Source organism: Rhinatrema bivittatum, chromosome 8 (assembly GCF_901001135.1).
Source record: "Rhinatrema bivittatum chromosome 8, aRhiBiv1.1, whole genome shotgun sequence".
Taxonomy (NCBI): Eukaryota; Metazoa; Chordata; class Amphibia; order Gymnophiona; family Rhinatrematidae; genus Rhinatrema; species Rhinatrema bivittatum.
This window is the reverse complement of record NC_042622.1, coordinates 268,318,107-268,342,592: the sequence shown is the minus strand read 5'-3', so window position 1 is coordinate 268,342,592 and position 24,486 is coordinate 268,318,107. Positions and strand designations below refer to the sequence as shown.

The 24,486-nt window shown below is 47.8% G+C and overlaps 1 protein-coding gene across 3 annotated transcripts in view; it reads left to right on the top strand.

Annotated features, from left to right (window-relative positions):
- The window catches only part of CERS4 (ceramide synthase 4), a 183,451-nt gene that overhangs the window by 4,897 nt on the left and 154,068 nt on the right, over positions 1 to 24,486 (top strand). For 2 of the 3 annotated variants that reach the window (XM_029610801.1, XM_029610799.1), the window contains exon 1: positions 2,675 to 2,785. The exons of the other annotated variant lie outside the window; for it this stretch is intronic. The gene's annotated coding sequence lies outside the window, so the exon portion shown is untranslated. Of the gene's footprint in view, positions 1 to 2,674; positions 2,786 to 24,486 lie in introns of those variants that run through there. 3 annotated transcript variants of the gene reach the window in all.

Here is a 24,486-nt window from a genome sequence, read left to right as displayed (position 1 = left end):
CTTAGTTCCCGCCAGTTTGGGCTTTTTTTCCCCCTAGCGATTTGCTTTTTTTTTCTTTTTCCCAATTCGCAGGTTGCTTATTATTGGGCGTTTTTTTTTTTCCTGCCAATCGCATTTTTTTGGGGGGCCCAGCTGTCCCCGTGATTGGTTGCTGCTGCCGCCGCCGAGGCCCGTCCACTTTCAGGGGAGCACCTGGGCCAGACCGGCACCGGCTGCAAAGCAACGGCGTCCGGTGGGCGAGGAAGATTTTATGCGGCATGGTAGACTTGACTGCTGAAGGGAATGAAGCTCTTAACTGGCGACAATCAGAAACAAGAGGTGCCTGGAGGGGGAATGAGTTTGAGGGGGCCAGACATGTGCTGGGGGGGGGGAAGGGTTGAGTGAGAGGGGCCATTGTTGGGGGTTTTTCCCCACTTTGAAGGAGCTACAGAGTTCAGTGGCTGAGACTGGAGTGGTGGTGCATCAGTCATACAACCGGCCTGCATTGGGGGGGGGGGGTGGCTAGATAGAAGCCATTACTGAATAATGAATTGTGAGTTTAAAAAATGTAGTTTTGGGGTGGAGTCAAGATGGCGACTTGATCAGTCGCACTGCGTTTCTGCTCCGGCGTTTTTTTCTCGTTAAACGAATTTCTTATGCGCCAAAATGCCTCCGAAGCATAAAGGTAAAACCAAGGATTTACCCCTCTGAACTCCTTCACTTCCTCCGGGTCAAATAAAAACAACCCCATCTCGCAGTGCGGTGTGAAACCGGCGATATTGGGTTCGGGAGGTCCGGCTGTCGGGTCACAGGGAGGAGAATGTGTGAGCCGACCTCGGGAAGAAGTATCCCTTAGCCCCGTTGAACGAACGCCTAACGTTCGGCCGAACGAGCGACCTCGACACCTCGCCTGAGCAGCGCCCCCCAAAGAGGAATTCCGAGGTACACAGGCGGAGGGGGGCGGTGTCGGTGGAGGAGCCCGTTCGGACCTCCGTGGAGAACTCCTCCGGAGGCATCGAGCTGGATAGCGGAGAAGGACGGACTAGTGGAGGGGGTGGAGAGATCTAGGTCCGAGTCTCTTGCTGGTCCCGGTGGGATTTTAATTCCTCAGAAACCGGAGGGAGTCACTCTAGGTTTGCCTTGGAATCTAACACCAGCTATGGCAAAGTCTCTTGTGGACTGTGCTCAATGAAAATAAATTCCTTGTCGTTGCAGATTGATACAATGAATAAGAACTGTGAGATATGCAAACAGGAAGCGACAGAAAAATTTCAAAGTATTGAATGTGATCTTTTACAAGTAAAAGCTTGTTCAGTCTCCTATTGTCCAGGACTGTGGGGCCATTAATAGAAAAACTGAGAACATCGAAAATGCAATGAGGCAGTTGAATCTGAGGCTATTAAACTTCCCCAGGGTGGTTGGAGAAATTCCTCGGATAACAATAAAACGTTATTTCCAAGAAATATTAGAAATGACCCCCAGAGCAGTCTCCACCCCTGGACGAAGTTTACTTCCTGGCCATCCGGAATAATCAACAAAGGCAAATTGCCCCAAATGAGCTGGAAAACGTTGGACTGGTTTTCCCAAGTTGTCTTCTTATGAAATAGCAGAAAGAACAACTCTGCTAGTCTCATTTCTCGATGAAACAGATCTTGGAGACGCTGTGCGAGCGTATCTCAAGGAAACCAATATTGAGTTTATGGGCGCACGTGTTCGAATCGTTCCAGATCTAGCAAAGTCGACACAGCTGAAAAAGAAAGAGTTTTCTGGCTTTAAGACAAGGAGACATTGGCAGTGGGGGCATCCTTTTATTTTAACGTTTCCCATGCAAATGTGTTATAAAGTATAACAACCATAGTTATATATTTTTTCAACCTGAGCAGCTAAAGAGCTTTCTTGAAGCTTAAAAAGGTCCCTGCAGCAAGAAGTAAAAAAGTGGCCTTTTCTTTCTTATAGTTATTTCCTACATAAATCTCCTTAATTGTGCATGTACAGCACCCCCTCCTATTTTAGGGGTCTAATGGATAGACAATGGCAGGAAATATTTCTGCGCAGTTTGGTTTTCTTTCATTATGTAATGATTATTATGAGCATTTCAGATTTGTTGTACCATATTTCCTAGCAAAGTGGATGCTTTGCATATTATTGAAAATGAATAAAGAGAAAATTTAAAAAAAAATGTATTCTAAGGGTCATTCAATGGCATATATTGTAGCAATTTTGAAAAGCCCACTTACATGAGTAAAGTGCATTTACTCGAGCAAAAACCAGTTTTGCTGGAGTAAATGCTTTTTAAAATCTACCCCTTAGTGTGTACTGACAGGAGCAATCTGTGTAATGTCAGGTAATCCACAACAAGCTGAGGGACATTTTAGGGGGCTGAATACTATTCCATTACGCTCGCAGAAGTATTTTGTAAGTGTTTTTTCTGTGTATAAATGCCTGCTAATAAAAGTAGTTTTAATCTCATGTGCTTTGGGCTTGGTTTTTTGGGGGTTTTTTTTTTTGGGGGGGGGGGGTAACTAGTGCTTGTTCTTTCATGAAAACCTGGGGCCGCTCCTCACCCCCCTCTGCTCCCTCTCCCCCAGGATCACGCGCGCAATTTCCTTGATTTTCGAAAGCTTCAGGCCAGAAAAAAAGCGCCAGGACCCCTCCCCCCCGCCCCGCCCCCGTCTTAGCTCCTCCCAGCCCCTTGTTCCGACCTCCGCTCCATCCTCCCCCTCGACCCTCCTCCCTCCCTCCCTCCTTCTTTCTCTCCGCACTGCCTCGGACTCGGGTGTCGGGCGCTCGGGGGTGCACGTTTCAGGTGAGCCCATCTCTGCCCCCCCCCCCCCCGGGAACAGCGCGGGCAGCCCGCTTTACCGCCTCCCCTGGGTATCCCGTTATCCCGCTCTCTCGCCTGCGAGACCCCGCGTCCTCTCTCCCCCCCCCCCCCCCGATGCCCTGCTCCCGTTTCTCCCTCCCTCCCCCCCCCCATCCGACGGGGGTGAGCGGCCGGAGCCTCCCCGCGGTGCAGTCCTGGCCGGAGGGGGGGGAGGGGTCCCGCTCACTTCCCGCCGCCTCGGGCAGGTGCCCCCGGTTTTCGGGCTCGCGGACCCTTCCAGCTTTTCCAAATGAGGAAGGCGGGAGGCTGCGGCCCTGGTTTCCAGTCCGTGCCCAGCGAGAGCAGCTTCCTCCGGTGAGGCCTAAACGGCTGCAGGGACGGTTTGCTTCCGACTGCCAGGGGTGATAAATAGGAAGGCTTCCCTGTCATGAGTGCTAATGAGATGCAGTGAGCGCGCTGCCTGTGACTGCTCTTATTAATGATAATCAGATGCAGTGCACAGCCTGTTCGTACAGTGACCGTGTTGCAGTGCACGCTCACCCTCTGTATGTAACTTGTGTTATTGGTGATAATATGAGATGCAGTGATTATTACGGTGTTAGTACAGTGACAGCATTACAGTGCACACTCACCCTCCGTCTGTGATTTGTGTTAGTAGTGATAGGTGCAGTGAGCCCTGTGTTAGTGCAGGGGGTGCAGGCACTCTGCCTGTGACTCCTCTTATTAATGATAATAAGATGCAGTGCACAGCCTGTTCATACAGTGTTGCAGTGCACACTCTATGTAACTTGTGTTATTAATGATAATAAGATGCAGTGCACAGCCTGTTCATACAGTGACAGTGTTGCAGTGCACAATCACTCTCTGTATGTAACTTGTGTTATTAGAGATAAGAGATGCAGTGATTATTACTGTGTTAGTACAGTGACAGCATTACAGTGCACACTCACCCTCCATCTGTGATTTGTGTTAGTAGTGATAGGTGCAGTGAGCCCTTTGTTAGTGCAGGGGGTGCATGCACTCTGCCTGTGACTCCTCTTATTAATGATAATAAGATGCAGTGCACAGCCTGTTCATACAGTGTTGCAGTGCACAGCCTGTTCATACAGTGACAGTGTTGCAGTGCACACTCACCCTCTGTATGTAACTTGTGTTATTAATGATAATAAGAGATGCAGTGATTATTACGGTGTTAGTACAGTGACAGCATTACAGTGCACACTTGTGTTAGTAGTGATAGGTACAGTGATCTCTGTGTTAGTGCAGTTACCGTGTGCAGATGGCTTGCCTTGCAGAGAGGAGAGAGAGAGCATTTTCAGTTGCAGCCCCTATCATTTGGAACTGTTTTCCTGAAGGCCTTCATTTGTGCAATGATTTTAAGACTTTGAAGGTGATGTTGAAGATGGTCTTGTGTTAGCAGGCATTTTGCTGAGTGTGGACTCCAGTTGCTGACTGTCCTGAATTTAATGAGGAGTCAGGTTGTTCGGATGTTGATGATAATTTATTTTTGTATGTTTATGTATATTTTACTTGTACGCTGCTTAGGATCTTGGCTATTAGGTGGCCTATAAATGCTTGAAATATATAAATAAAGTACAGTATGCTCTTCAGCTGTGATTTGTGCTATTAGTGATATTGAGATGCAGTGATAATGTGCACACTCACTCTCCATTTGTGAATTGTGGTATTAGTGATGAGGGTGCAGTGATCTTCATGTTAGTGTACTTATAGTGTGCATTTTCCATCTATGACGTGATATTAGTCGAAATAAAATGCAGTGACCACAACTTTAGTGCAATGACAGTGTTACCATGCATCTTCACTCTCCATCTGTGAGTTGTGTTATTGGGAATAAGAGGCAGTGATAACTATCTAGCACAGCAATACACTGGAGCACTTACTCTCCAGTCTGTGACTTGTGTTAGTGATAACCAGGTGCAGTGATCGCAGTGTTAGTGCACATACTCTCCCCCCTCTGTGACCTGCGTTATTATATGATAAGGTGCAGAGATCTCCATATCAATCAGTGACTTGTGTTAGTGATATCCAGGTGCAGTGATCGCAGTGTTAGTGCACGTACTCTCCCCCCCCTGTGACCTGTGTTATTATATGATAAGGTGCAGAGATCTCCATATCAATCAGTGACTTGTGTTAGTGATAACCAGGTGCAGTGATCGCAGTGCTAGTGCACGTACTCTCCCCCCTCTGTGACCTGTGTTATTATATGATAAGGTGCAAAGATCTCCATATCAATCAGTGACTTGTGTTAGTGATAACCAGGTGCAGTGATCGCAGTGCTAGTGCACGTACTCTCCCCCCTCTGTGACCTGTGTTATTATATGATAAGGTGCAGAGATCTCTATATCAATCAGTGACTTGTGTTAGTGATAACCAGGTGCAGTGATCGCAGTGTTAGTGCACGTACTCTCCCCCCTCTGTGACCTGTGTTATCATATGATAAGGTGCAGAGATCTCTATATCAATCAGTGACTTGTGTTAGTGATAACCAGGTGCAGTGATCGCAGTGCTAGTGCATGTACTCTCCCCCCTCTGTGACCTGTGTTATTATATGATAAGGTGCAGAGATCTCTATATCAATCAGTGACTTGTGTTAGTGATAACCAGGTGCAGTGATCGCAGTGTTAGTGTACGTACTCTCCCCCCTCTGTGACCTGTGTTATTATATGATGAGGTGCAGAGATCTCCCTATCAGTGCCACGATGGTGTCACAGTGTGCATCCTCTTTGTAATTTGTGTTACTTTTCTCTCTCCAGAAGTTTGTAGCGTTTGTGATGTGAAAGGGTTACATTGTGTTTTTGGTATGTATGGGGAGGGGATAGCATTGCCTTGTAAGGATTCCTCTGCTACCTGACTGGCATTTTAAAACTTCCCTGGGCCCAGGCAACTCCAGCGTTGTTTTCTTCTAATTAATGCTGCACAATGTGATGTTTAATATTCTAGTCATGACCTTCCTTGTGAAACTGCTTAACAGGAAGTGTGAAAGCTTTCAGTCTGAGCTGTTCACCAAAAGATTATAAGATTAAAACTTTATCTCCTATGCACACAATTTTAGGCCTTTCTTGTATTCCTCCCTCCTGGTTCTCACAGATTCAGATTCAAGAACCTTTCTGCGCCTGGCATTTTGCTCAGACGATGCCAGTAAGCGATACAAAGGAAAGAATGGTAAAATGCAGAAGAGAAACAACAAGGATGGGTTGCGAGTTTTGGGGATGTTCAGTATGGTCTCTGGTCAGATGTGTTTCTGGCAGAATGCATTTTGCTGCCAGGGCTGCTGCAAGATTATAAGAGTTTTCCCTGCTCATTTGTTTGTGGGGAAAATAATTTATTCTCTCTGTCAGCTTTGCAAAATATGCTTTTCTTCTGACTTTGTAATTTGCCCAGTATGGTTTCTTTTTTCTCCAGTGTTGCACTTCATGCAGACTCTGGCTTCTTGCGGGATTCTAGTTTTGATTTGTAGCGGTGCCTTATTGTGTAATTTGCCGAGGGTCCGACTGTTCTGTGTGTGTGTGTGTGACACCCGAGGTGAGGTATTCTGCTAGCAAATGGTTTCTGTTTAGGGATCTGCCACAGAGCCAGCTTGTTCTGTTTTCCCAAGAGGAGGTGTACTGGTGTTGTAGGTCCTGGTGTAATTTTTGCAGCGCTGCCCTTACAGAGAGGGTAGGGTTGCTGCTGTTAGTGTCATGACATGGTAGGTTTGCTGCATAGGTGCCGAGTGTATTTTTTTGCAGGATCCTGGGTTACTGCATAAAATGCACAGTAGGGGAGGACGTCTGTGTCACTGTCACTGAGATGACACAAGTTTAACATTTTTTGTTATGAGTACTCTCTCTTCCTTTCTATCTCTAGTTGTTTCCTGCAATTTTTTTGTCTTTTGTTTTCTGTATCCTCACCTTCTGTCCTGGTGTATAGCTCAGGTCCTGTTAACTCTTAAATATTTGTCCTGTAAAACTGACTTTTGAGCCTGCTGAATAAAAGATTCAGTGAAAAGGAAGCCGGCAGAAGCCTGCAGAGCACTGAGCAGTCAGTCTGATCGGAGATGGGGATGAGCAGCCCCAGCCAGTGTGGTCGTGAGCCTGCCTGAGGGCCGGAAGCCCTGCAGGGCCAACCACAGGCATCTGCTTTCCATTACATCATCATTAGCGGAGGTGGCTGGAGGTTTACTGGCCAGAGAGGCAACCAAAGCTGTTGTCACAGGGTCCTGCCGTTCAGGCTCTTGGATTTTGCAGTGTTTGGTTAACTTGACGTCTGCCCGTTTGCTTTCTAAACTCCTTTCAGATCTGACCACAGGTGCCTAGTGTGACACCTCTCCTCCCATGACTTTTACCTGATCTGTGCCGTTTCACACCTTGTTCCTGTCACCTGCTCCACCAGAGCTCGCTGAGAAGCCGTTATGAGGGAGACCCTCTTCTTTCCCCGAAAAGGCCCCCTAGCAAAGGAGACGATGAACTGGAAACCTGTAGTGCCAGAGCAACATTGCTACCGTCTGCATGCACACCATGCAGCATTGCTGTGATTGAGAATTTAGTACAACTGTGCAGTGATGCGGTAAAACAGCTTTTTGGAAATGCAATAATGCAACTTTCAGAGAATGCAATAATGCAGCCCCTCCAGCAGTGCAGTGAAGAGGCTCCCAGAGAATACAGTGATGTGGCCCCTCCAGTGATGATGCAGCATTACAATAATGCAGTACTGCAACTTCCCAGATAGCACAGTAAGGCAGTACTCCCAAGTGATGCAATATTGCAGCTGCCTGATGATGCAGCAGTGAATCTTCTGAACTGAAGACTTGGCTCTATGCCCAATAGGCTCAAGAGTCAAACAATAATAGCTGGTACCCTATAGACCAGCAGGGTACCACAGACCAAGACCCCTCAATAAATCATGCAAGTAAGTATAAGGTACACAGTTCACCTTCTTAATAACTCACTATCACTTATCAGTAGCAAACTGCTTTCCACTGATCTGTTTTTTGACCTTTTTTACTCAGTAATGATTTTGATCTGAACTCTGTCACTGCTATGTTGACAAAATCCCTGATGAGAGGCTTCTAAGAAAACTAAAAAGTCCTGGGATAGGTTGCGATCTTTCGTGGATTACAAACTGGCTAAAAGACAGGAAACAGAGAGTAGGATTAAATGGACAATTTTCTCAGTGGAGGGAGGTGGGCAGTGGAGTGCCTCAGGGATCTGTACTGGGACTCGTGCTTTTCAATATATTTATAAATGATCTGGAAAGGAATACAACAAGTGAGGTAATCAAATTTGCAGATGACACAAAATTATGCAGAGTAGTTAATTCTCAAGCGGATTGTAATACAATGCTGGAGAACCTTGCAAGACTGGAAGATTGGGCGTCCAAATGGCAGATGAAATTTAATGTGGACAAGTGCAAGGTGTTGCATATAGGGAAAAATAACCCTTGCTGTAATTACATGATGTTAGGTTCCATATTAGGAGCTACCATCCAGGAAAAAGATCTAGGCATCATAGTGGATAACACATTGAAATCGTCAGCTCATGTGCTGCAGCAGTCAAAAAAGCAAACAGAATGTTGGGAATTATTAGGAAGGGAATGGTGAATAAAACGGAAAATGTCATAATGCCTCTGTATCGCTCCATGGTGAGACCACACCTTGAATACTGTGTACAATTCTGGTCACCGCATCTCAAAATAGATATAGTTGCACTGGAGAAAGTTCTGAGAAGCACGACCAAAATGATAAGGGGCATGGAATGGCTCCCCTATGAGGAAAGACTAAAGAGGTTAGGGCTGTTCAGCTTGGAGAAGAGACGGCTGAGGCGGGGATATGATAGAGGTCTATAAAATCATGAAAGAACTTGAACAGGTAAATGTGAATCAGTTATTTACTCTTTCAGATAATACCATGACTAGGGGGCACTCCATGAAGTAAGCAAGTAGCACATTTAAAACAAATTGGAGAAAAATCTTTTTCTCTCAATGCACAATTAAGCTCTGGAATTTGTTGCCAGAGGATGTGGTTAAGGCAGTTCGTGTAGCTGGGTTTAAAAAAAAAGGTTTGGATACGTTCCTAGAGGAGAAGTTCATAAACTGCTGTTAATCAATAGGGAATAGCCACTGCTTGTTGCTACAGTTAGTAGCATGGGATCTGTTAATGTTTGGGTGCTTGCCAGGTACTTGTGACTTGGATTGGCCACTGCTGGAGACAAAATACTGGGCTCGACGGACCCTTGGTCTGACCCAGTATGACATATTTATTTTATTTATTTATTTAATTTCTTTTACTATACCGATGCTCAAGATTAGGTCTTATCGTACCGGTTTACAATGTAACTGAGGGGAAACCAATTAACATCAAGGTAGAAAGTAAAGTTACATTAAACAGGGAGCGTAAAACCTGGGCAATGGAAGACAGTACAGAATTTAAACTAAGAAACAATTAGAGAGAGATAAATATATAATCAACAAAAACTATAAGATACGTAAACATAGATTTATCCTAGGCAGTTATTAGCATGGTATGTCCAGTGGGAGAAGGAAAGGGTGAGGTTGGGTGGGGGGGAAGGGGAGAGGGAAAAGAGGGGGGGTAGGGATTAGGGAGGGGTGGGAGAATGAGAGTCAGTGATGGTTGAGGAGATCCTTCAGCGGTAGGCTTCTGCGAACAGCCAGGTTTTCAATTTCTTTCTGAATGTTGAATGGCATTGTTCTTGGCGTAAGTCTTGGGGAAGTGAATTCCAATGTAGTGGACCTGCTGTTGAAAGAGCACGCTTGTGAATAGAGTTGTGGACCGATGATTTGTTGGGGGGGGGCCTTGAGCGAACCTTTGTAGGCAGTTCTGATCGGTCTTGCGGAAGTATGTAATTCGAGTGGGAAGGTGAGTTGGAGAGTGGATTGCTGGTAGACGGATTTGTAGATGATGGTGAGAGCCTTGAAAAGTATTCTATATTGGATGGGCAGCCAGTGTAGGATTTTTAGGATTGGTGTGATATGGTCCTTGCGACGAGTGTTTGTAAGGATCCTAGCCGCTGCGTTTTGCAGCATCTGAAGAGGTTTGGTGGACGAAGCGGGGAGACCAAGTAATAGAGCGTTACAATAGTCGATCTTTGAAAACAGTATGGCTTGAAGCACCGAACGGAAATCCTTGAAGTGTAAGAGCGGTCTAAGTTGCTTCAGGACCTGTAGCTTGAAGAAGCATTCTTTGGTTGTGGCGTTAATGAATTTTTTGAAATTCATTCTAGAGTCAAGGGTGGCCCCAAGATCTCTGACCTGGTTTGCTAATGGGATGCTAGCATTATTTGCGAGGGGGTTGTTGTCACTAGGGGAGATAACCAGTAGTTCCGTTTTGGAAGTATTTAGGACCAGGTTGAGACTAGAGAGCAGAAGGTTGATGGCGTGTAAGCAGTTGTTCCAGAAATTTAGAGTAGAGATGGGGTCCGAGATGGGGATTATGATTTGTACATCGTCCGCGTATATAAAGTGGGTGAGATTGAGACTATTGAGTAGCTGGCATAAAGGGAGTAGATATATATTGAACAGGGTAGGGGAAAGTGACGAACCCTGAGGTACGCCTTGGTTTGATGGAATGGAGTGAGATTCTTTGTCATTTATTTTGACTTTGTAGTGTCTGTTGTTCAGAAAGGATGTGAACCAGAGCAGTGCAGAGCCGGATATGCCTATTTCCATTAAACGGTTTAAGAGGATAGTGTGGTTTACCGTGTCGAACGCGGCAGAGATGTCGAGAAGGGCTAGCAGGTAAGATTGTCCCTTGTCAAGGCCCATCAGGATGTTGTCCGTTAGAGAAAGAAGGAGGGATTCTGTGTTTAGGCGTTTCCTGAATCCGAATTGAGAGGGGTAGAGAATATTGTGGGAGTCAAGGTAGTCTGTGAGTCGGATGTTGACCAGCTTTTCCATTAGCTTGGCTATAAAAGGTAGGTTTGCAATGGGGCGGAAGTTTGCAGGGTTGGCTGGGTCCAGGTTGGGTTTTTTAAGTAAGGGTTTAAGTGAAGCAATTTTTAAGGAGTCCGGGACCGAACATAAGAACATTTCTTATGTTCTTAATTGTTCTGAATCTTTCACTCTAGGGTTACTCGTGCCATTGTAAATATATTACTGTTCAATAGTTGGGATTTCCGACGTAATGTTCCTTTGATCCTTTAATTTGATTTGGGGTGGCTGATCAGTTATGAAGGGTGGAATAGCTCTCGGGTGATGTAGTACTGTGGCACCCTAAGGATGCAGTAATATAGCTCCCCAGGAAACAGAAAAGCGTTGCTGCAATGAATATGGTGATGCAACTCAGTGAAGAGTTTTGTTTTTGAGAATCAGGCTGGTGTCACTCTTTTATGATTTTTTTTTAAGGGGATGTTTGTGAATCCTGAACCTTCCTGATGGAAGAAAGGAGCTACAGCCATGCCACAGAAGTAGTGCACGAGGCAGCAGAACCCCAGGAATGGATCTCTGAATCCTCGCACCAATTCTCTATGTGACCTCGGACACATTACTTTATCTCCCTCTGCTTCGTGTCCAGTCTAGGCTCTCTCAGGCCCGACACTACCAGGTGTACTAACCGTGCAGTTGCACAGGATGGCACATCGGAGGGTGGGGGGGACAAGTGTTACGGCAGCAGTGGTAGGAGAGAGGGAGAGAGGCCTGGCAGGGCAGCTGCAGCCAAAACAAGGAAAGAGAGAAAGAGGACCTGGCAAAGCCCATCCCTACCAGAAGCTAAAGAGGGGGCTCCTGGGAGACGCCAGCGGAGCTCATCCCGCCAGCGGCCGAAGAAAGGGAGGCAAGATAAAGGCTCCGGCATGGCTGAGAAATTGTGTGTGAGTGAGAGCGAGAGAGCGAGCTGTAGGGTGCAGGGGAGCTGTCAGCAGCAATAAAAAGGGAGTATTAAAAAGGCAACGCATCTTCCCGGTAAGACAAGTCAGCAAGGGCAAAGAGGGAAACAGAAAAAGCAATACAGAGCAACCAGAAATGGTGAGGAAAAAGAGCTAGGACTCAAAATGTAGAAAATAAATCAGGATGAGGTGAAGGGGAAGCAGAATGATTAGGAAAACGTCTGCATGGGGTGAGGGGGGCTGATAAACAGCAGTTAAGATGAGCAGAGGCCCAGCAGAGAGGAACGTGTGGGGTAGGGTGAGCAACGCTCGTAGCTCGCCTTGAACGACTTTGAAGATACATGGACAAATAAAGGTTTGATTTGAATTGTCCGACCAATGAAATGGAGGAAGTAAAACCTTTAGACATGTAAGGAAAAGACATGCATCCAACGGGGAATGGTAAAATGAATAGGAGAAAGTGGGGTTTAGTGAGCAAGCGGGACGGGCAGGCAGAAGACAGTCGCTCGGTATTCCCAGAGGCAGGATGCAGAGGCATAACATGGCTGTGAAAGGACCACAAACTCCTTTACAAAGGAAGGACGTACAGTACTTACATACGTGAGATTAGATAAGGCGGTGAGACCTGTGGGAATACAAGTGTACCCCAGAATACTGAAAGAGCTCCAGAAAGTGCCGACTGCTCCCTCCCCTCTTGCAGCTCTGCGGAGTCTGTCTCTGCATGGCAGGTTAAACTCCCCGTAAACCAGCTGGGGTGGGTCCAGGCCTGCAGCTCGCTGGTCGTGGGACCTAGGCAGGGCAGATGTGCGGGCAACGGCCTCCCTCGTTTTGGTGGTGTGCCGTTTACCGAAGAGGCGAGACGGGTGGCTCAGGCAAGGTTAGAAGAAACGCGCCTAAGCTGGGTCATAAAATGCCAGACTTGCAAGCACTGAAGATCGTGGCTGCCACGGGAGCATGGTTCAGCGAGCCCCGTAACTGCGCTACGGCTCCACCACATTATCCCCCCCCCCTTAGCAGGATGGAGAGGGGAGGGAGTAGCACATTGTATATAAAAGTAATAGTAAAGCACCAGAAATGCAGCAGGAATGGAGAAAGGAGGCAGTGGGGTGGTTGGGTGCCTTGGAAATGAGTATTAGCGCTTCCGTTTACCACGGAGTGACCGACAGACCTAGGACACAGGCAGTCTAGTCAAAGGCGTATGTAGTGACCCCCCATCTCCCGGTACTGCTTGATACCGATGGACTGGATTACAGAGGCTAACTCTTGCTCAGTCTCTTCCCTCGGGGGCCTGAATCCTTTCTTGGTGGGGGAACGGAAGCCCCCGCCTTCAGGGCCCGGATTGACAGGGATGCCTTTGCAATACTTTCCCCTCCCAACCCCCCCCCCCCAAAAAAAAAAAACCATCCGGAGACTCTGTTGAGTGTCCAAATAAAATATGTTCTGGAAGATGAACAGCACAGTTCAAACCCAGACCTTTGCACCGCAGCTGATCTTTCTAATTGTTTTTCCTCTGACTGTGCAAAGGCTTCTTACTATCGAGCAGGGTTGATGAGGCTCCCAGGTGGGCAGGGTGTCCTTGTTTGGGCAGGAAAGCCCCCTCCAGGCTGGCAATAAGGGTAAAACACAGCCTCTACGCAGAGAGTCTCGATTTCCTCTCACCCCAGGGGTGAAGACGTCAAATGGATGTCCTCAATAGTTTTCAGTCTGGTATTGACTCACAGTTCCCTTCTGCAGTGCGTCTCTTGCTATCTCTCTCTTATTGCCCTCGAATCCCACGATGGGTGGGATCCCCTCTGGCAAGCACAGCTCTTGAAGGATTCTCTCTCCAAGCGAAGGAAGGGGCTGCAAAATATCTTCCTCCTGGTTCTTCTAACAAAAAGATCTCCCCCCCCCCCCAAAAAACTGATACCAAACTGTATTTAGGAGAGTTGTGGGTGGATCCTTGGACAGGTGGCAGATGACCACGCCCCCGGGGGAAGATCCCGAGAGGGACCACCGGTCAGGCTCAGAGTATGGAGGCAGACACACACTAGTTCTTTTATTAGACAGTATACTGAACCACCAGAGGTGGCAGTAGTGAGCTGGAATGCCCGGCTGGGCTATAGTCCCTCAGATACTGGAACAGCGATCCCTGGAGGCTGAGCTGTAGAGAAACTGAAATATAGTGAGTAATTAGGATATGCAGGGTTCATGGCCAGAATCTGATGGTAACACTCACACAATGTCTCATAGAAGCCCAGGAGCTGGAATGAAGTAGGCCCTCAAGGAGCGAGTACCTGGTTCCAGGGAAAGCTCTGAGAGCGCGAAGGTAATTCACAGATGTAGTAGACAGCGATGACTTCCAGGCAGAAGTGAATTCGAAGAAGTCCGGGAACGAGGGCCCTCGAGGAGCGAGTACCAGTTCCAGACTGCAATCTACAAAGTAAGAGAGAACAAGGCCCCCAAGGAGAGGGTACCCCTGGTTAGTCCGAGGAGGCAGAGTAGCTTAGATAGAACGAATCCTTATCCTTGCTAACTCCAGTTGTTAGCAATTCAGAGACCTTTAAATATCGGAAGCGGATGACATCATCTCAGGGGGACACCCCTGAGGTTCGCGCCACTTCTGGTACTTGAGGCGGGGCCGCGCGTGCGCCCCTAGGCATCAGGTCAACATGACAGATTGCAGCGTTGGGCTGGTCTGGGGATGCTGGACGGAGGACGGCCGAAGATGCTGCAGCAGTCAGCCTTCCATCAACCCTGGAGGGAGTTGCCAATGCGGTAAGGTGGGTGGAGTGGAGACATCGGGCAGTGACTGTCACAACAGTACCACCCTTCAAGGTGTGATTTCCTCTTCGGATACCAGGTTTAGGTTTTGAAGGATGCGCGAGATGGAACTGACGAAGCATCTCATTCCAAGATATTGGTCTGAGGCTCCCAAGAGTCTTCTTCGGGGCCTGAACCTTCCCTCATTAGAAGGTATTCAAAAGTCTTGCCTCTTTATGAATATTCAGAATCTCTTCGATTTTGTACTAAGTCGTCTTCTGCATAGATGACAGGTGGATCTTTTGTCTTGGAAGAAAGTTCGCTGAGTATGTTGTATATATCAGCAGCAATGGATGAGCTGCTGGGGACGTCACTGAGATCTTTAGTGGAAGTGGCGAAGTTGGGGAACGTCCAAAGCCCACTTCAAGTTGTAACACAATAGTGGATCTTCTAATTTGATGAGGGGACTCCTCAGGTCTTCCACTAGATGTCTGAGAATGAAGTTGCCTCCTGCCCCTGAGTCCACCAGGGCAGGAGTCTGAACCGTGATCGGTCCGTAGGTCAAGGAGACTGGGAGAGAGAGCGTAAGAGAGGGCGCAGTAAGGTCTAAGAATAGTCCTGTAGGACTTTGGCCATCCGTGCTTTCGAACGAGTGGAGCATGTAGAGACATCGTGGCCGGGCTGACCACAGTACATGCAAAGGCCGCGCTTCTTCCAAAATCTTCTCTCCTTGGAAGTCAAGCATCCATGACCAAGTTGCATTGGTTCATCTTTATCAGCAGCAGGGGTTACTGGAACCATCCAAAGTGCAGGTATAGCACTAGCCTGTTTCAACCCAGGTAACACCTTAGGCTGGAGTCCCTTCACCTTGTCCCGGAGTCTGTGATCAATCCGAGTGGCCAAGGCTATTAATTCGTCCAGCGAGTCAAGTGTTTGGCGAGCGGCCAGCTCGTCCTTCAAACGGTTATCCAGGCCTCTGCAAAAGAGAGTCTTGAGACATTTGGGGTCCCAGCGAAGTTCTGCCGCAAGAGTTTTGAAATTTATGGCGAATTCAGCCAATGATCTGTTGCCTTGCTTCAAATCCACTAAAGCAGAACTGTATACAGAAGTTCGAGCAGGGTCATCAAAATGGATTTAAACAAGTCTATAAATCCTTCTATGTCCTGCAAAATAGAGTCCTAGCGTTTCCACAAGGTGGATGCCCAAGACAGGGCCCTACCATCCAGGTATGAAAGGATGTAGGTAGTCTTGAAGAGAGTGCTGTAGGAAATAGAGGCGGCTGTAAGGCAAAGTGCATGCAGCACTGGTTCAAAAAGCCCTGGGTCTTCTGGATTTCTCCGGAAAAGCGGATTGGAGCCGCCAGTGGTACAACAGTCATTCAGCCGTCCTCTGTCCGGCGACGCTGGACAGAGGGCAGCCAGCCTTCCATCAACCCCGGAGGGCGTCGCCAATGTGGTAAGGTGGGCAGAGTGGAGACGTCAGGCAGCGACAGTCGCAATACAAACACCATTCCCCTGACCTCCAGGAGGTTGCAGAGGGGCAGATCTTTCCTCTTCTGGTCCCCAAGGGAGAGGTTTCCCTATGACTTCTCCCCAAGCAACACCCAGGGCTCTCGTGCGCTCCTTACCAAGAAAAATGGAAAAAATCCCCAAACATACTCACCCTGCAGAGGCAGCTTCCTCGACCTTGCCCAGGAACTGCAGGCAGATGGTACCCAAGTCCAAAGGTAGGCCCTAAAATCCAACAAAGGCCAAAAACTCCAACACCTCCTCTAAACTCAAAACCAAAACTGCACTGCCTGCAGTCTCTCAGTAGAGAGCTGCTTTTACTGTGTACAATTCTGGTCGCCGCGTCTCAAAAAAGATATAGTTGTGATGGAGAAGGTACAGAGAAGGGCGACCAAAATGATAAAAAGGGATGGAACAGCTCCCCTATGAAGAAAGACTAAAGAGGTTAGGACTGTTCAGCTTGGAGAAGAGACGGCTGAGGGGGGATTTGATAGAGGTCTTTAAGATCATGAGGGGTCTTGAACGAGTAGATGTGAATCGGTTGTTTACACTTTCGAATAATAGAAGGACTAGGAGGCATTCCATGAAGTTAGCAAGTAGCACATTTAAGACTAATCAGAGAAAATTCTTTTTCACTCAACGCACAATTAAGCTCTGGAATTTGTTGCCAGAGGATGTGGTTAGTGCAGTTAGTGTAGCTGGGTTCAAAAAAGGATTGGATAAGTTCTTGGAGGAGAAGTCCATTAACTGCTATTAATCAAGTTGACTTAGGGAATAGTCACAGCTATTAATTGCATCAGTAGCATGGGATCTTCTTAGTGTTTGGGTAATTGCCAGGTTCTTGTGACTTGGATTGGCCACTGTTGGAAACAGGATGTTGGGCTTGATAGACCCTTGGTCTGACCCAGCATGGCACTTTCTTATGTTCTTATAATCCTTTCAGCACCCACAAAGGGAGGGGCTGTACCAAATGGTGCCTCCCCACAATTTCTAACTGTCTTTCTCCGAGGACAAGCAGGATGGTAGTCTTCACACATGGGTGAAATCAGATGGAACCTGATGCGGAAAACTTATGTCAAAGTTTCTTTGACTAGGCACACTGAGCAGGCCCAGCAGGCCCTATACCACTCATCCACGTGGTGTCCCTGTTCAGTCTCCTTTTTTCCACGGAGCTGTCAGCTTCACAGTTGGATTGAGCACTAAAGCTTTTGGCTTTTTGCCTCATGGAAAACTTCGTTTTTGCAGTTTTTCGCTGTCTTTTTTTAGAAAGTCTGTCGCTAGCCCCGCTTGGTGCCTCCCCATGGTGCCTCGGACAACATCTGTTATAGGTAATCAACTCTGCTGTCCCTAGCTAAAATGAGTCACCAGAGCAATGCTGATGATGCACCCCCCAGTGGGTTGTTACACATACATAGGATTGCAGGGAAGGAGGTGTTGCTGGTGGGAGATATTACTCTGCCAGATGTGGATTAGAGCATCTGTAGAATCAGTTAGAAGCAGAGAGATTCTGGACTTCCTTTTAAGGGGGCTCTCCTCAGGCAAATGGTCTTGGAACTGAAGAGTGAGGGGCAATACTTGAGCTGGTGCATACATGGAGAAGGTGCTTCTAGTGTTAAGACCGGAAGTCACCTGAACTCCAGAGATCATCACCTGGTATGGGTTTAATATAAGAGCCAAAGCACAGCGGTTAGGGTCGTGGACTTCAGGAGTACCAACTTTGTTAAATGGGAGAGTACCTTAGGGAGATGCTGCCAGGGTGGGAGGTTCTTTGTAAAGTAGAACAGTGGGCCAAACTAAAAAGGGGCTATAGTAAGGGTAACAAATCTTTATGTTAGGAAAGTACCTAAAAGTAAGAGGAAGAAGAGACCAATTTTGTTTTCCAGGTAGGTGGCTGAAAAGGTAAGGGCAAAAAGATTAATGTTCAAAAATGACAAGGAATCAGAAAAAGAAGGTGACTTGTAAGAACATCTAGAAAAACAGAGAAGAAGGGAAGGTAGTCAGGATAGCAAAGGTACAAGCGGAAGAAAAAGGTAGCGAATGTTGTGGAACAAGGCAACAAGATTTTTTTCAAGTATGTCCCATGCTGTCTGAGACATCCTCCGGGTGGCCTGGGCGGAGCTTCTCCAAGATCACAGAGCTTTGGCTCTGTGCAACTGCGCGTCCTTTCCCGCACTGCACCATCTTCTTTTAGTCTATAATCTAGTTCATCCAGCGAAGCAAAGAATTTAGAGGCTGTCCAGGGAGGTGGATGAGTTAGCATGGCTAATTCATCCTGATATCTATGGAAAACACCGTTTACGGTAAGCAAACTTGCTTTTTTCCTACCAATAAGCAGGCTGAATTAGCCATGCTTTCTGGGAGTGCCCAGCTCAGGGTTGGGTCCCGCGCAGTTGAATACTCAGGGATCGAAGCAACAGACTCCTTCAGTCCTGGATAGTGCCTGTGCCTACCCCTGGTGTGGACAGTCTCACTATCTTGTTGCTGTGACAAAACTGCCGAGCCCAGCACTGCGTCTGAAGAGGCTTGCTGGTCAAGACAGTGGTGTGATGCGAACTTATACAGCGTCTACGGTATGAGGACCGGGTCCTGGGCAAACTGCTCCCTGCTGGGGTAGACTGAGCAGAACGCCTGCACCTTTTTGTTGTGTATCGTCGCAAAGAGGTCCATGCAGTCAATGCACTCGTATACATTCCGTGTGTATCCAAAACGTTTACTCCTACCTCCAGGCGGTCTCTCCCGTCTGCATTTTCTTCACGCTTTGCCTCTTCCCTCAGGCCCGTGAAGCCCTGAATCAGACTCTCCAAAGTGAACAGCATTCTGCTGACATTTCTCAGGGCAACAGAGGTCATTAGGGCAATTCGTCTATCTAGCATTATTGTTGGCCCTTCCTCCGATCTTTTAGGAGCTCCAAACGGCGGACTGGGAGTTCTAGGCGCACTGGGACTGAGGGATGTCTCGTCTGCCAAGGCGGTCGGCATCTGCTCCTCATCGATAACTCCAGCGGCACTTCCTTCTGGCTTCGTGTAAGTGGGCCTCGCAAACGCTTCTTCAATCTGTGGTTGTCTAACATCGGAAATTGGAGTTGAGGTAATATTTTCTTGGACTTTCGCCTTTCTCTTTGTATGAGGCATAGTAATAGAATGAGGTTTCCCAAAGAAGAAAAAACTAAGAAAGAGAGATGCCCCGCGGAGCTGAGGTGCTTGTGTGCTCTTATGCAGCAGCCATCTTGGTCTTTTCCAAATGCAAAATTGGAGGGTAAGTGTAAAAAAGACCCGTTGACTACGCTTTGAGGACCACGTCCTGGGCAAACTGCTCCCTGCTGGGGTAGACTGAGCAGAACGCCTGCACCTTTTTGTTGTGTATCGCCGCAAAGAGGTCCATGCATGGGTGACCCCCCACATCACTAAAAGCTCATTCACCACTTCCTGGTGAGGAGCACATTTGTGCAGATGAAAGATCTTGCTTAGTCTGTTGGCCATGGTGTTTACCACATCTGGGAGATAGGTAGCCTGGAGGGAGATGGATCATTCCTCTACCCATTCTAGGATCTGAACTGCCTTCTTGCATAGGATCCAGGAACTAGACCCGCCTTCCTTGTTTATGTAGAACATGGCCACCTGGTTGTCCATGTGGACCATGACGTTTTTTCCCCAGAGAAGTTCGCAAAACGTGTGAAGGGCATTTTGTATTGCTCTGAGCTCTAGCAGGTTTAAGTGCGTTCTGATGGGGACCCCAGCCCTTGCATCTACACATGCCCCAAATGAGCCCCCCACTCCCTGGTTGATGCATCTGTAGTCAGCCAGGATGCGGAACAGGGCTCCTATGTAGAGAACTCTAGGGCGTAAACACTGTTATGTGTGCCATCTGCGGCAGACCCGTGGCCCAGCCCCCTCACCTTCTTACCAGACTCCAGCTTCTGGTTCCTCCTCACTAGTGGCGGTGGGCCGCCAGCTCCGACCTCGGGCCGCCTTCGGTGCCTCCGGCTCCGCCTCAGTCCTCAGCGTTTCAGGTCAAGATGCCATTGCTCGTCTGGCCTCTCCGCGTGGTCCACGGAGAGACGCCACAACTCGCGCTGCACCCCTCCCTAGGCATGCTACCCTCTCTAGGCGCTCGTGCGTATCGCTGAGCCTTATGAAGGGCCCATGGCGGGAACCTGGCTGTGGCCCCGGATGATGACATCAAACTCTTCAGTGTATTTAAGCTCTGGCCTCGCTCCATAGCGTTGCCTTTGCAACAGGTCTCCTCACTATTCAAGTACTCGTTGCTGCTAGAGATTCGTCTCTAACATAGAAACATAAACATAGAAACATAGAAATGACGGCAGAAGAAGACCAAACGGCCCATCAAGTCTGCCCAGCAAGCTACGCACTTTATCCATTTTTTTTCCCTTTTTCTCTCTCCCACCTGTTACTATTGGCTTCCAGTACCCTCCAGCCCTAATTCCCCTCCACCCAATTTAGAGAGCAGCTCTGTATCTGCATCCAAGTGACATCCAGCTCAATTAGGGGTAGCAACCGCTGTAACAAGCAGGCTACCCCCTTGCCCCATACTCTTACCCACCCCTCTACTCTTCACTCCTGACCCTCGTTGTTCCTGGTTCCTGTTCTCTTCGTTCCTGCCCTGCCTATGCTTTGGATTGACTGCACGGATTTCGACTTCGCTTTGCCTGACTACGCTACAGCCTATCTCCAGACCCAGATCTCCGCTACACCTGACTATGCTACAGCCTTTCTCCAGACCCAGACCTTCACTACGCTTGACTACGCTACAGCTTATCTCCAGCCCTTGACCATTGCTTCGATTGACCAACGCTATTGGCTTCTCCGTGATCAGACCATTGCTTCGATTTATTTTATTTATTTTTATTTTAAATTTTTATATACCGGAATTCCTGTATGCAATACAAATCAGTCCGGTTTACAAGTAACGAAAGAGGTTGCCCTGGTCTGGGAAGTTAGACCTGGGTTTTTTTACATAGAACATGGAACAATAACAATAAACCATTGAACATTATTACAAGTAACATAGAATGTAACAATAGCATTTAACAGATTTAACCTTTTTTTACAAAGAACTTTAGAAGCGAATATGGTCTGCAGTAGACGGTTATATAAAGGTGAATAATGACTGTTAGAATTGCGAATAAGCAAGTACGGTATGAAAATTAAGTGGCAAGGTGTTGGTGACACCCTGCAATGGTTGGATCTGAAAGTCAGGAGGAGGTGCCTATTGGAAAGCTTGCCTGAAGAGCCAGGTTTTTAACCTTTTTTTGAACTCTAGTAGATTGGGTTCGAGTCGAAGGTCTGGTGGGAGCGCATTCCATTGGTGTGGTCCCGCAGTGGAGAGTGCTCTTTTCTTAGTGTTGATTTGGCAGGAGCTGCGGCTAACGTGCCTTTGTAGGCGCTTCTGATGGGTCTGGAAGATAAGTGTGGACGAAGTTGGGTTTGTAGAGATATAGGTGCGACGTTGTGAATTGCTTTATGAATGATGGTTAATGTTTTATATAGGATTCTCTGTTTGATGGGTAGCCAGTGGAGGTTGCTCAAGATGGGGGTAATATGGTCTCTTCTCTTCGTGTTGGTTAGGATTCTGGCTGCGGCATTTTGTACTATTTGTAGGGGTTTGATGCTGTTGGAGGGGAGGCCAAGTAAGATTGAGTTGCAGTAATCAAGTTTCGAAAAAATAATGGATTGAAGAACGAGGCGAAAGTCATTAAAGTGAAGGAGTGGCTTTAGTTTCTGTAGGACCTGTAGTTTAAAGAAGCAGTCCCTGGTGGTTGTGTTTATGAATTTTTTTAGGTTAAGTTGATTGTCCAGCCATGCTCCAAGATTCCTGACGTCAGCAGAGAGCTCAATGTTTAAAGATGTGGTTTGTGTCAGGTTAGGTGTGTGGGTGTTCGGGTTGTGTGAAATCAGTAGCAACTCTGTTAATGCTATTGACTTCTCAGTGATCAGATCTCAGCATTGCTTGCCACGACCTCCGCATTGCAGCTGGCCCTGACCCAAGCCTATTATTGATGCCTCTCCTAGCCTACTCCCTGGACGTGGACTTATTAGGCTTCAGCCTACAATTGCTTGAGTGCCCTCAGTCAGCCTTTGTTCCATTGGTGCCCGAGTTCCAGTACTTTACCCAGTCCAGAGTAGGACTACGCCACCTATCGTCTGCTGTCTCTGGGTTGAACCAACCTCTTTTGCTATTCAGCCTCGAGGCCCACCTAAGTCCTGCCGGCCCCGGCACCCAAAGGCTCAACCCGCGGGGAACGAGGGCTGATATAGGTGAAGCTCCAGTGGTCTCTGCCTAGCAGCCCACTCCACCTGCCGACGGTGGAGACCCGTAGGTCCTCACCTATGGGTTGCGTCAACCCCACCTCGGCCCAAGGGTCCACCTCCAATGCAACAAACACTACGCCATGTCCCTTCGCATAGCCCTGGTCAAACCTATCCTCCTGGATTATGGTTGTGAGATTTGGGTCTATTGTGTCTTCAGGCCCCACTGTAGGCAGCACATGTGCAGACGAGTGCATGGGACTACATATATTGCCACTGCCATGTGATCCAGTAGAGTTAGAATCTGGTGTGCTGAGGGACGCGCACAGTCTTTGAGTTGTAAGGCTAGACTTCGAAGGGTTCGTGCCCTGTCTGCTTTAAGAACACATAGTCCGCTACGCCTGACTATGCTACAGGGTTCGTGCCCTGTCTGCTGGTAAGAACACTTTCCCCATGACAGTATTTATCTTGGCACCAGTGAACTGAAGAGTTTGCATTGGCTGAAGTCTGGATTTCTCATAATTGATGACAAATCCCAGCCCTTCCAGGCAACAAATCGTTTCTTCCAGGTGCGATTGGAGAGTGGCTGGCTGTGCTGCAACCAGGAGCCAATCATCCAGGTAAGGGAATAGTTGGATTCCTTTCCATCTCAAGTGGACCACCTCTACCACCAAACACTTCATGAAGATCTTTGGTGCAGACGACAGCCCAAAGGGGAACACCTTGTATTGATAATGGCACATATTGACTTGAACTTGAAGGTAGCGCCATGAAGAATGGTGCATTGGGATATGAGAATAAGCCCAGTCATTGGGTTGTAAGAATGGTAGGATTAACTTGAGGGACGTCATTTTGATCTTCTCCTTCCAGATAAACTTGTTGAGGGCCTGCAGGTCCAAGATTGGTTGGAGACCTCCCGATTTTTTTGGAACGAAGAAGTATTGGAAGTAAAACCCCTTGTATTTGGTGCAGAGACACCCATTGAACTGCCCATTGGAGGATGCTGTTTATTCCTCTTGAAGCAGATGCCCATGTGTTTGGGCCCGATGGGAAGGGACAAGGTACAGAAGGGTGGGGCTTGCTCTGAAGTTCAGCTTGCATCCCTCATGGACGATGCTTAACACCCAGTGATCCAAGGTGATCACTTCCCAATAGTTGTTGAAAAGCGATATCCTGCCTTCCACTAGTGGCAGTAGAGGTGGCCCGGTTATCTTCAAAAACCCTCTTGAGTTTTGGGGGTGTTGTTCTATGGCTGCTGCTGTTGGCATTGGCTCCTTGACCTAATGCTGGGCTGCAATTGTTGAGGCTGTTGTCTGCTTTGCTATAAGGTCGGCGGGCGGTAATGAGGATATGGTCTGAAAGGGCGCCTTTGGTAATAGTCCTTCCTGTAGCTTTGATAGTACCTCCTGACCGAGGGTTGTTGTTCCGTTGATGATGCCAGGGACAACACCGCCACATTTTGCTTTTTCAACTGGGAGACTGTCTCCTGTAGCTTGCCCCTGAATAAGTTGTCATCCTTACACGGGAGGTCATCCAATTTCTTGTGCACATCGTTCTAGATGGCACTGGCCCTCAACTAGGCTATTTCTCAGACCTGCTATTGCGCCTGCAGACATACAGACTGATGTCTCGAAAGCCTCGTATATCGTATGGAGTAAATGCTGCAAACCCTCTTCCAGGTCGAAGAACTGCTGAAGAAGAGCTATGTTAGCTGAAGTGGTCGCAAAGTGGGGTTTGAGGAACTGCAAATACTCATAAAGGTATTGGGTAATGTAATATTGATGCTGGTGAATCTTTGCAGTCAGCATACCCGCTTGGAAGGCCCTCTTCCCAAAGTCATTCAAATATCGGCTGTCCCTACCCGGCAGGGTATTTGAGTGAAGGCGAGACTTCTTTGAGTGCTTCATGGCTGACTCTACCACCACAGAAGCATGCGGCAGCTGTACCTTGCTGTAGTAGGAGGATTGCCTCATCCTGAACATGAGGTTGTTTTTTCTGGATGTTGGCGGACCAGAGAAAGGGGACTTCCAAGGTCTTCACCATCACTGAGTCCAGGACAGTGTAGATTCAGCTAGGACCTTGAAGATCTTTAGGATCCCCAAAACCTTTGCTCTTGGGTCTGGAACTTTCTTGGTCTCAATATTGAGGCGAGCTCCTACCTTCTCGTCAAACTTGGAATTTGTGAGGTCTTCCAGAGGTGAGGACGGTTCTGGTGGGACCTCCAGCGGGTCCTCCAGAATACCCATGGATGACCCTGGCAAGGTCAGAGGTGAGTCCTCCGATCCTGTGTCAGGTTGTAGGGCGAACTTTGGACGGGGGCTTAGCAGTCC